This window comes from Alosa sapidissima, chromosome 12 (genome assembly GCF_018492685.1).
Source record: "Alosa sapidissima isolate fAloSap1 chromosome 12, fAloSap1.pri, whole genome shotgun sequence".
Lineage (NCBI taxonomy): Eukaryota > Metazoa > Chordata > Actinopteri > Clupeiformes > Clupeidae > Alosa > Alosa sapidissima.
In genome coordinates, this window is record NC_055968.1 from 3,180,001 (window position 1) to 3,190,000 (window position 10,000).

The following is a 10,000-nucleotide window of genomic DNA, read 5'->3' on the forward strand; positions in this document are numbered from 1 at the left end:
GTGCCCCTTTCCTAGGCTCAAGGCAGGCTTTGTTGTGGGTGCACTATCTTCTCACAACATGTGCTTGTGTCAAAGCAAGCAACTGGCAAACATCCCTCATCTCTGAGAAAAAAAAGGAATGAAAAGCAAGAACCAAATCCTCTTTGTATGCTCTCTCTCTCTCTCTCTCTCTCTCTCTCTCTCTCTTTCTCTCTCTCCTTTCTTCCTTGTTCTTAACAACTTCATTTGCCATATACACAGGACTCCTCCTAGTCATTTTTGGAGGGAGTTGGATATTTGTCTGTCTTTCTTAAAATGACTGCTTGTGCTAATTCTGATTTTTGCAAACACATTTTAGTAGGATTTGTAAATATATATTTAATTATATAAATTATATACTAAATTATAAATAATAATACTATAAATTATTATATAATTATTCATATAATACAAATGTAAAATTCAGAATTGATTTTCATGATGATGTACTGTACTGTTTGTTAACAGGAAGAACTATGGGCCAGTTATATTATGTTACAAAGCACAATTATTATTATTATTATTATTATTATTATTATTATTATTATTATTATTATTAACAGCAACAACACAACAATTCTGTGGATTCTGCTGATGCTGCTGAAGTTTAGGACCTCTGTCTCCCTCTAATGGACATCCCAAGAAATTACAGTACTACAGTTCCCACTAGGAAATGATGTAGGAAAGCAAACGTCTTCACACCAGCAACATTACAACTAACCCTTACACTGAACAATGCTTACCAACTCTACATTCACTCTACAGTACTGGCAACTCCTAACATGCTTCACACAAGTCATTTTCTCTGGTGAGTGACTATTTGAAATACACTATGGAAGCTCAGTGAATATGAGCCCATTTTTTCTGCCTTCCTGAAGTGAACATTCCTGGTCATCCCCATTTTCCTGGACAGACCTTAGTACACTTGCAGGGTCAGCAAAAGGTTGTCCAGCTTCTGCCATAAACCCACACTGATTACAGTTGCAGCAAAATTGGTTTTGAAAGAAAAGACAAGCAGGCTCAGAAAACAGATGTGGTCCCAGGCGCAGAGGAATTCTAATAATATTCCAGACTGTTACACTTAAGCTGCTGATTCTCTCTCTCTTGCCTTCTCCACCTCCCCTTTGCTGCTCTTTTTCGTCTGCCCATTGTCTCATGTCCTGTGATCATCTGATGAATGAATTTTGATACGTTTTTAAAAGAATCTTGCAGGTATTTGACTAGCTGTAATTAAGTCGTCTGCATACGTCTACTTTTTCAGCACTTTTTTAGTGTCCCAACTTCTAAAGAAAAACATATTTTGTCTGAATGCATTCCTTCCTCACATATGAATGAGAATCTTTTACATAGCCAATCATTTGAGGATCAGCCTCAGTTATGCAGAAATAGCCAAAAGGCTTGTCAGGACAAATCAGGATCAATAAAATCAATCAAGATATGAGTGGGGAGAGTGGAGCCCCTGTCCTGTATTTCAAACAGAGGAATCTGGCGATCCATGAGCCTCTACATAGATAATGCAGCTAACCAGTGTTATGTGCTATTTCAATCTTCAGACATCACATTTCACACACTAAGTGCCCATGAAAATGTTCTGTTTAATACTGAGAATAGAGAGTGGGCCACTACCATGATTCCATTGATCACGGCGTTCAGAAATCTGTCAACACTGTTTTCCATTTCCAACAGCTTACTCACCTTATCTCCTTTTCAAGGCAACTGCCCCCTCAATTAGGACTTGCACTTGATCCTGACAAGACTGATTGAGCCCGCGGAGGAGCCTCCCATGACAAGTGACTGATTAACATGGCAGGGGTGAGGCCTGCAGCAGCCATAGCTCAAGATGAGAGATGCCGCCAGGAGAAGTGGGACAAACACAGCCATCATTCACTAATGTCTCAGCAAGGTGTCTAGACAGGTGCAACAGGGTGTGTGTGTGTGTGTGTGTGTGTATGTGTGTGTGTGTGTGTTTGTGTGTGTGTGTGTAATTCATCTGTACTTGAGCAGAGTAGTGTCTGATTATGTAGATAAGTAATGGCTGTTTCGAGCATGGCGTTGTCAGATAATCTTATGCCTGAAAAGCGTTTTCTCTTTACGAGCTTTATGTTTGGTTTATCCATCCATTCAATTGAGCACCCACACTCAGATATAAAGCCACAGAGCCAAAGTGAATGTTGCAAGGATGTTATGTGTGTGTGTACGTGCTGCACATGGAGAATATATTTAACGATAATGGTATAAGTGTACGACCTAAGGCAGCTCAGAAACCAAGTGATAGACCACATACGCATACAAATACACACTATACACAGTCATCCCACCCACATACACAGGGGTATCACGCTCTTTGCCAACCACCTTAGCTAAGCTGTACCTCATTCTCTGCAGTACATCATGACTGGAAGTGCCCTCCTGAGAGGCGGGGGTGGGGGGTGGGCGTGGGGAGGGGGGGGGCAGGGGGAAGGAGGGTCACTGCTTATTTCCGCGCAACTTAATGAACGCCACATGGACCTCCTGCTTTTCTTTTTTTCCCTTCGCTTTCAGTCAAACTCCCTTTTTCAAGCCGTCTCACTGTATCAGCACTCTCAGGCGAGCGAGCGGTGGACCACGAGGCCCTGGAGGCAGGCTGCTAAAGAAAACACCCCACAAACCCAGACCACAACCAAACCCAGACCACGTCCAAACCCAGACCACGTCCAAACCCAGGCCACGTCCAAACCCAGACCACGTCCAAACCCAGCTCACATCCAAACCCAGGCCACATCCAACCCCAGGCCACCACCTCTTAATGGCCCTGTTGGGTCTCTGCCAGCTACAACATTATCTCTGTATCATCAGCTTCACTGGCATCAATGCTTATTAGATGCAGGTTGGTCTGGATGCTTTTCTGCCACCCAATAAATGCTGGCCTTACAGTGTGAGGACTGTTATAGGGGTTCACTTCAAAATTGTCAATGATGGCAGACAAATTCCTGATGAAATGGGCTTAATTGAAATGAGGGTGGTGTGTGTGTGTGTGTGTCCATGAGAGAGAAGTCACTGTGTATATATATATATATATATATCTGTGTGTGTGTGTGTGTGTGTTTGAGGGTGGGGTGATATTTTAAGGATGGTGTACCCTGTACTGTGACTGTCTGTATGTGTTTATATTGTGTTCTCTGTGTGTGTGTGTGTGTGTGTCTGTGTGTGTGTGTGATGTGTACTGTATGTGTTGTTTCTGACAGGGCTAGGGAATCAGTGAAGGATGTGGTCCATCTGACGGAGCCATAGGGCCATCTGTCAGCCCAGAGCCATCAGTCACATCCTGGTTAGGCCATCGGCCTCCTGCTAAGCACCAGTAGCGCTCCCCTTCTCTGGACCCTTCCCTGACCTGGGAGAGCACGCAGGGGTGGGAATACCACCGTACAGTCGCACTCAATCACACAGATACTGACCAGAACAGTCTCCGCATTCTGGAGAAAAGGAGCAGCGAATGAGCGAATGAAAGTGAGCAGCGAATGACCTGAATGGTGCAGGATTATCTGCCCATGTGCTGCAGACATGGAAAAAGGAGCAGACATGTAGGAAGTGCCCTGTGCACTGTGCACTGAGACTTCTGGCACCAGTCAATCTTGTCCATCTTGACTTCCCTAAAAGAAGTCTGACCTGGCGATAGGATACACTCATGTTATCACGACACAATTGTTAGGTCTGTGAGTATCAAATCCACAGAGCTCAGTCCCTGTATTAAACTAACTTTGCACAGACTGAATTAATCAGTGAGCTGATGGTTTATAGCAGACTGATGTGTGGGGGCAGGGGGTTCTCTTTCTCTCTCCCCCAGTGATCTGTGCAATCTATTTCTCAGGCTGACTAAATTACCTTCAATTTCTGGCCATATAGGCCAACTGTGTGTACATTAGCACACTCAAATGACTCTCAGACTCTCAAAAGTGGAATTACAGATGTTTTACACATTACAACTGGAGCTGGAATCTAAATCGGTCAAAAATGAAGCTTAGATTTAACAGACATGGCATGAAAGCAACTCCACTTGCAGAACATTCTGTAGCATTTGATACCAACTGCATGAAGTAAGTGTAGCAGTGGATACGCCAGTGGCAGCCCTGAATTGACTTGGTTTGAACCACACCTGAAGAGTGGACAGCTCATGTGCTTGTACATCACCTCAACGAGTAGTCCGAGGCACAACTGCTGTGACTCAAAAACAAAGCAGTTAGAGGTCACAGTTGACTGTCAATGGCGTCATGGGTTTAAGGCCTCACATTATTTGTTTTCCTTCTGTTTCACAGATCTTATTCACATGCTAAATAAATGCCAAACCAAAGGTGAGACATTGCTCAATGTCTGAAATTAAAGTGAAGCAAGAAGAACTCACTAAACCAAACCACCAGCAGGGGTAGCCATAAAACCAAGGTGCTGACTTTCTCCACAAGCATAAGAGGTACAGAACAATGTTGAATTAATCATTTTATTGACTGTCTATGCACAATTTCAACCAAATTTTGCTGCTCTTATTTTTTCATTATTATATGTGCCCTCTTATTTACTTACTTTTTTGTTTACTTGAATGTTATGTTTGTCTGTGGACCTAAATTGGTAAAATATGTCTTGTCTTCACCGTGGGATAGTGAGAAACGTAATTTCGATCTCTTTGTATGTCTGGAACATGTGAAGAAATTGACAATAAAGCTGACTTTGACTTTGACTTTGACTTTGATTCCAGGTAATCCCTCAATATGTTTTACAGATGACAGGCCTGATTGCGGGTTCAGTATATTTTGGTTTAATGTATGGAAAATGTATGGGTAGACTGAAATATTTACACTAAAGGGTATTATTAATGTTTATGATGCCTCCAGTAATATCTGGCTGCTGTGATGCCTGTGGGTTTCAAAAACCTCCCTGAATGTTTATGGCACAAACAGTCTTTACATACAGCACTATTCCAGAGCGTCTGCTACCACCTAAGTAGAACAGCGCAGCACACATTTGAGCACTTAATATAATGTAAGCTAACATCAATGTCAAAAAGACATCAAAGGTAAACTCTTACCATTTCAGCATTGCTTCTGCTGAGGTATTCAACACTACAAATACCAGGGGAGCAGAGCATCTGCGTCAAGACTAATGATGCAACAAATCTGGGCTATTACATTATCAGAGTCACTCAGGAAAAATATGTAGTGCTTAACTAGTGTTAGGCACATTAGATTGTTAGAGGTCTTCTTCAACAGGATTGAAATGATTACTGGTCATTGTTTGAGAGCCCCCATTACTGCCACAGTTCTTTTTGGTTTAAAGTATTAATGACCAGATCTCTGTCCTTTAGACAGTGTGTTCCAAGCATCTTTCCTGTCATGATCAGGGAATGTTGTAACAAGCCTGGGGGCCAGTTTCCAAAAAGTGTTTTTCAAGGTTAAATCAAGTTCTCAAAAAAACTTTTCCCCTAAATATAACAATTATAACATCCATTCAGTTGCGCCAAGGGAATAGAGACAAATCCTCATTCGGCTGACCAGATGTTCCAGCAACAAGCAACAACTGTCTGTTAAATCTGGCAGTTCTCAAGAGATATGCAGGGATCACATGCAATTCATCTGTTTGCAAGAGAGGCAAAACAATAGCAAAATCTGGAGAGTGTACACGGGACACAGTATGTACAGTGTGTCTCATCTGAGTGGTATGTAGGATTGAAATTCAGGACACTGAATAGTCCCCTGCACCAACACATTATAATGAACAGGGCATTTTTGGAGATGATCTCATGAATATGGAGAAGGCATTAACAGTTTTAACTTTTCTTGCATTCAGGCTTCAATGACCCCAAACATATGTCAGTGAAAAAGCGCTGAAAATATACACCTATTTGTTGGCGCAGGTTTGACACCGAATGCTCATCATTTATTTGATTTATTTTTCATTTTCTGCTCTCTGGCTCTCTTCAGAGTGTCCCAGTTATCAACGCAATACAAGCCAAATCTGTTTCGGAAACTTCTGTGTCATGGAAGTGATGCAAAGAAGAGAACAGATGGGACAAATTAATTACCCACTGTATGTTTAAGTAGAAAGGTATTTATTTGCGTGAGTGGCCAAGGGCCGGAATTAGAGCAAGGGAAAAGCAAAAAAGAGGGACAGAGGAGTATTTCTTTTCTTTTTTATACCTTTAAACAGATTCCCCACAAAGTCCACTTTTTTCACGAGCTAGCAAAGCTATCGGGTTGCAACGCAAAGTGGTTTCGGGGAATTATAAATAAATACCGGCAAAATAGGCAATCTGGCGCGGAGGAGAGATCTTTGTTTACCAGGCCACTCTGGAGACCTGAAACGGACCCTCTGAATAAATAAATATAAGCGCTACAGGAAGTTCAGCTGCCTCCCCTCAGGTCCAGTTTAGTTTTATTAGCTACAGTCCTGTTGAGATATCAAACAATGACTAGCCCTGCCCACCCTTCCTCAGCCCCCTCGCTCAGGCCGAGTCGTGCACGTGTGTCTGTCCTCCAGCAGCCTTGGCCTACCTCCTAAATAACACCTCCACTCCACTGGAAAACTAAAATGCTGCTCAGCTAAACAAGACACAGAACAAAGATAGATGAGGCTTTGAAAAAAACAGTGGTGAAAGTCGTAGTCTCTCCCGAACTGTCTAACTTCTTGTTAGGACATCAGCATCTGGTTTATGTTGTAAGCAAAAAAGCCAAGAGGCTTATATTTCTGTTGCTGTTCCCTGATTCTCAGAGGCCCTGAGACAACATAGCTAAAGAGACATGGGCGCAGAGGACAGGTGCGTCAGGGCACAAGGTCCTTCTTTGGGGGGAGTGCTGCAAGAGAACAGCTTGCACACAGCAGGGGGCTCCTGCTGAAGGAGCAGGTGAAAAGCTATCCCTCGCACCTCTTTACAGTGTCCACCTGACACCATTCCATGGGGCGGGTGGGAGGGGGGGAGGGGGGCAGGGGTAGCCCTGGCACCAGAGGAAATCATGCGACATCATCCGAACCGAGGACGCCATCTGGCAAAGGTTTCCGTGGCAGCGGAGTTTGTGATGTCTGGAGGAGAGAGTTGGCCATGTAAAGGTCACCTGATAACGTTGTCAAATTCTCCCAATATTCTACTACAGCTTGGTGCAAAAAAATAGTTTGTTTGTCTTTAGAGGAGCATTCTGTCTCTAAAAAGCACTGCTGACTGAAGCTGAAAGCAATGAATAAAGAGAAAAGCTTGCTTCATTTTACCTAGAATCGCTTAGTCCTTTTGACCTATATTTCCAATAATTCCAAGTTCCATTTCCCTGCCACACCAGTAGGGGGTAGCCAACACTGCAGCGTTTGCTTAGAGCGTGATTGGGACCTGTCTGACAGACTGTGTGCACATGGTTTCGAAGAGTCGGTCCAGCTACACTGCGGGATGAACAGCGGCCAGAGTTTGCGCACGGGTCACACAACAGCTTCCAGCTGGACCAAACCCTTCTAGTGCTCATTTACAAGCTCCATTATCCCGGCTAGACTCATCAGCCCCATTGTCTAAAGCTCATCTCCTCTTCTATTCTCCTACTCCCAATCAACTACTATTGTTTCTTTCTTTCTTTCTTTTGTAAACTATTTGTTTGGATGAGCAAAAGCGATGTGGTGTCTGGTTTTGGTGGGGAATGTATAGTGAGCGGTGCAGCCGAGGGGAGAGGATGCATGGAGTGTGGAGTGTAGGCACTCTGTGTCCGGACACCTAATCTGGATCGTTAATGTTCCCAGTCGACCATCAGGCCAGCTCTCCCACATACAGCTCACATTTCAGGCCCAAGCACCTGCCCCAGTACCTGCAGCACCACGCACCCACACACACACACACACACTCTGCACTACGCTACCCTACGGTATACGGACAACACGCCACACACACACACACAGACTGCTCTGCACTTCGCTACCCTACGGTATACGGACAACACGCCACACATACACACACACACAGACTGCTCTGCACTTCGCTACCCTACGGACAACACACCAGAAAGGGCTTCAGCCCGCTCACTTCTTCATATTTTCATATATAATCGATATACATTTACACATGTGGATTATGACACACAGGATAATGGATAGAATTGTTTTTCTTAATACAAGGTGACATACAGATAAAGCTCTATGTACATTTTATACATTGTAGGTATGATATCAGAATCATCTATTTTACGGCATATCAAAATTAAAGTAACCAAAAAGCACAGAAGTACAAGAGATCAGTGGTCTCCATAAGTGAAGATGAGCAAGAGTGGGCTGGATGAGCGCGAGCACAGCGCAGTCAGACTGATAGAGGAGAAGCTGCAGGAGAAGGAGAAGGGGGAGAACAAAAGACATGGAAGCAATTAGGAGTCAAGTGGGAGCACTGTGAGCCGGTGGATGGCTTGGATTTGGAGCGAGGACAGTCCCAGCAGGGCCCAGTGATTGCGAGAGGATGTATCCATTTAGGAGAGAAGCCTCTCACCTTCCTCCAGCCGGCAGCAGAGGTTGGAAGTCAAATTCTGCAGGAGACGGAGCCTGGCACTCACCCAAGAGCCGCCAAGGCCTCCTGAACCCCGAAACCTCCTGACCACCGGCACAAATGCAGACACTACACACAGGCACACACAGACACAAGGACATACACACATGCATGGACACACACACGCAAACATACGTACTGTACACACAGACACACACACACACAGGCACACACACGCACACATGCACACATTCCCTCTCCTCAAAGCACCATTCAAAACAGTGTCCAACAGTACTGGCAGCTTCCATCAGGCTTCTAACTTCATTGTCTGGTGTTCTTTTTGTAGCATTCACTGTGTGCAAACAACTTTTTGGCCTGTGCTCAAAAACAGTCTTTCACCCAATTTCCTGCCAGTAAACGTGTGGAGGCTTTCTCAAAACCATAATGCCTTTGCACGCACACACGATGGTGCGCGCGCGCGTGTGTGTGTGTGTGTGTGTGTGTGTGCGTTTGTGTGTGTGTTTGAAAATGTTGTGTGGATGATGAGTGCAGACACCTGCTTGGTGTATTGGGGCGCCCACAGGGTCATTTTGCTCCTTGGGACAGATGGCCGCTCACAACCACACCCCCTCACTACCTGTCCTCCTCTTCACAAAATACTGCTGTCCTATCAGCCATCTTACACACAGGATCATGGGGCTTTGTGCGCATTCATTACTCCCACACAGAACCTTCTGCCTCCGTGTGCAATGTGCTCTTGAGGTCCTACCTCTGTGAATCTGAGAGCTCCAAGGAACCAAACTTGGTTCTATGGAACCAAATGTTTAGCTTCTGAGCGACAGAACCCAGACCACCACCACCACCGTGGCAGCAGTGAGACAGCTGGCCCCCTGTTAGGCCCTCGCTAGTGGGCACTGCCAGAGCTGGAGGGCTATAGAGGAAGCCTGAGCTCCTGGATGCGACTGGGCTACAGATGTGGTGCCAGCTTTGCCAGGGGTCACCTTGGTGGAGGCCAGGGGTGGGCAAGCTCACAGGCAGGCAAGCAAGCTGTGCCCCCCAACCTCACCCCAACGCGCCGGCTGTGGTTGGCATGGCGCTTAATCTGCCTCGGGCGCTGCCAGCTTTCTGTGCCTGATACGGTTGATCCACTTGGACCCGTGGTCTGCTTCAGCGGCACTGACGCTACCATGAGACTAATACAGATGTGCGAAAACATGTGGCCCACTTTTTGATTCCTGGGTGTTTCCAACTTTACACCCTCTCCACAGAACAAGACAAACTTCCACTTGAGGTTGGGAACTCATCGGAGGGGCTCTGCTGGGGAAGGGAGTGGCCTCTGGAGGTGCCCCCACCAGCTGCCGGCCGTCCCAGGAGTCGCGGGGTCAGTGGCACCCCCTGTTGGAGGCACATGTAACATGGCGACAGGCTTGGGGGGGGGTCAGCAGGTGCCCTGTGCAGGACAGGCATAAGTAATGAGGTGCGCTGGCTGGGTAGGCACCCCTCTGAATCACC

The 10,000-nt window shown here is 45.5% G+C and overlaps 1 protein-coding gene and 2 long non-coding RNA genes across 7 annotated transcripts in view; 2 read left to right on the plus strand and 1 right to left on the minus strand.

The window, feature by feature from the left end:
* Positions 1-10,000, minus strand: part of nfia (nuclear factor I/A) — a 145,909-nt gene that overhangs the window by 124,867 nt on the left and 11,042 nt on the right. The window lies entirely within an intron of this gene.
* The window catches only part of LOC121677486, a 26,868-nt gene that overhangs the window by 10,925 nt on the left and 5,943 nt on the right, over positions 1-10,000 (plus strand). The window lies entirely within an intron of this gene.
* LOC121677487 lies at positions 583-4,350 on the plus strand. Of its 2 annotated transcripts, none has more exons than XR_006020998.1 (2): positions 583-1,933; positions 3,243-4,350. It is a non-coding gene; the product is annotated as an uncharacterized LOC121677487 (long non-coding RNA). The 2 variants fall into 2 exon arrangements; XR_006020999.1 differs by having other exon boundaries at positions 583-1,921.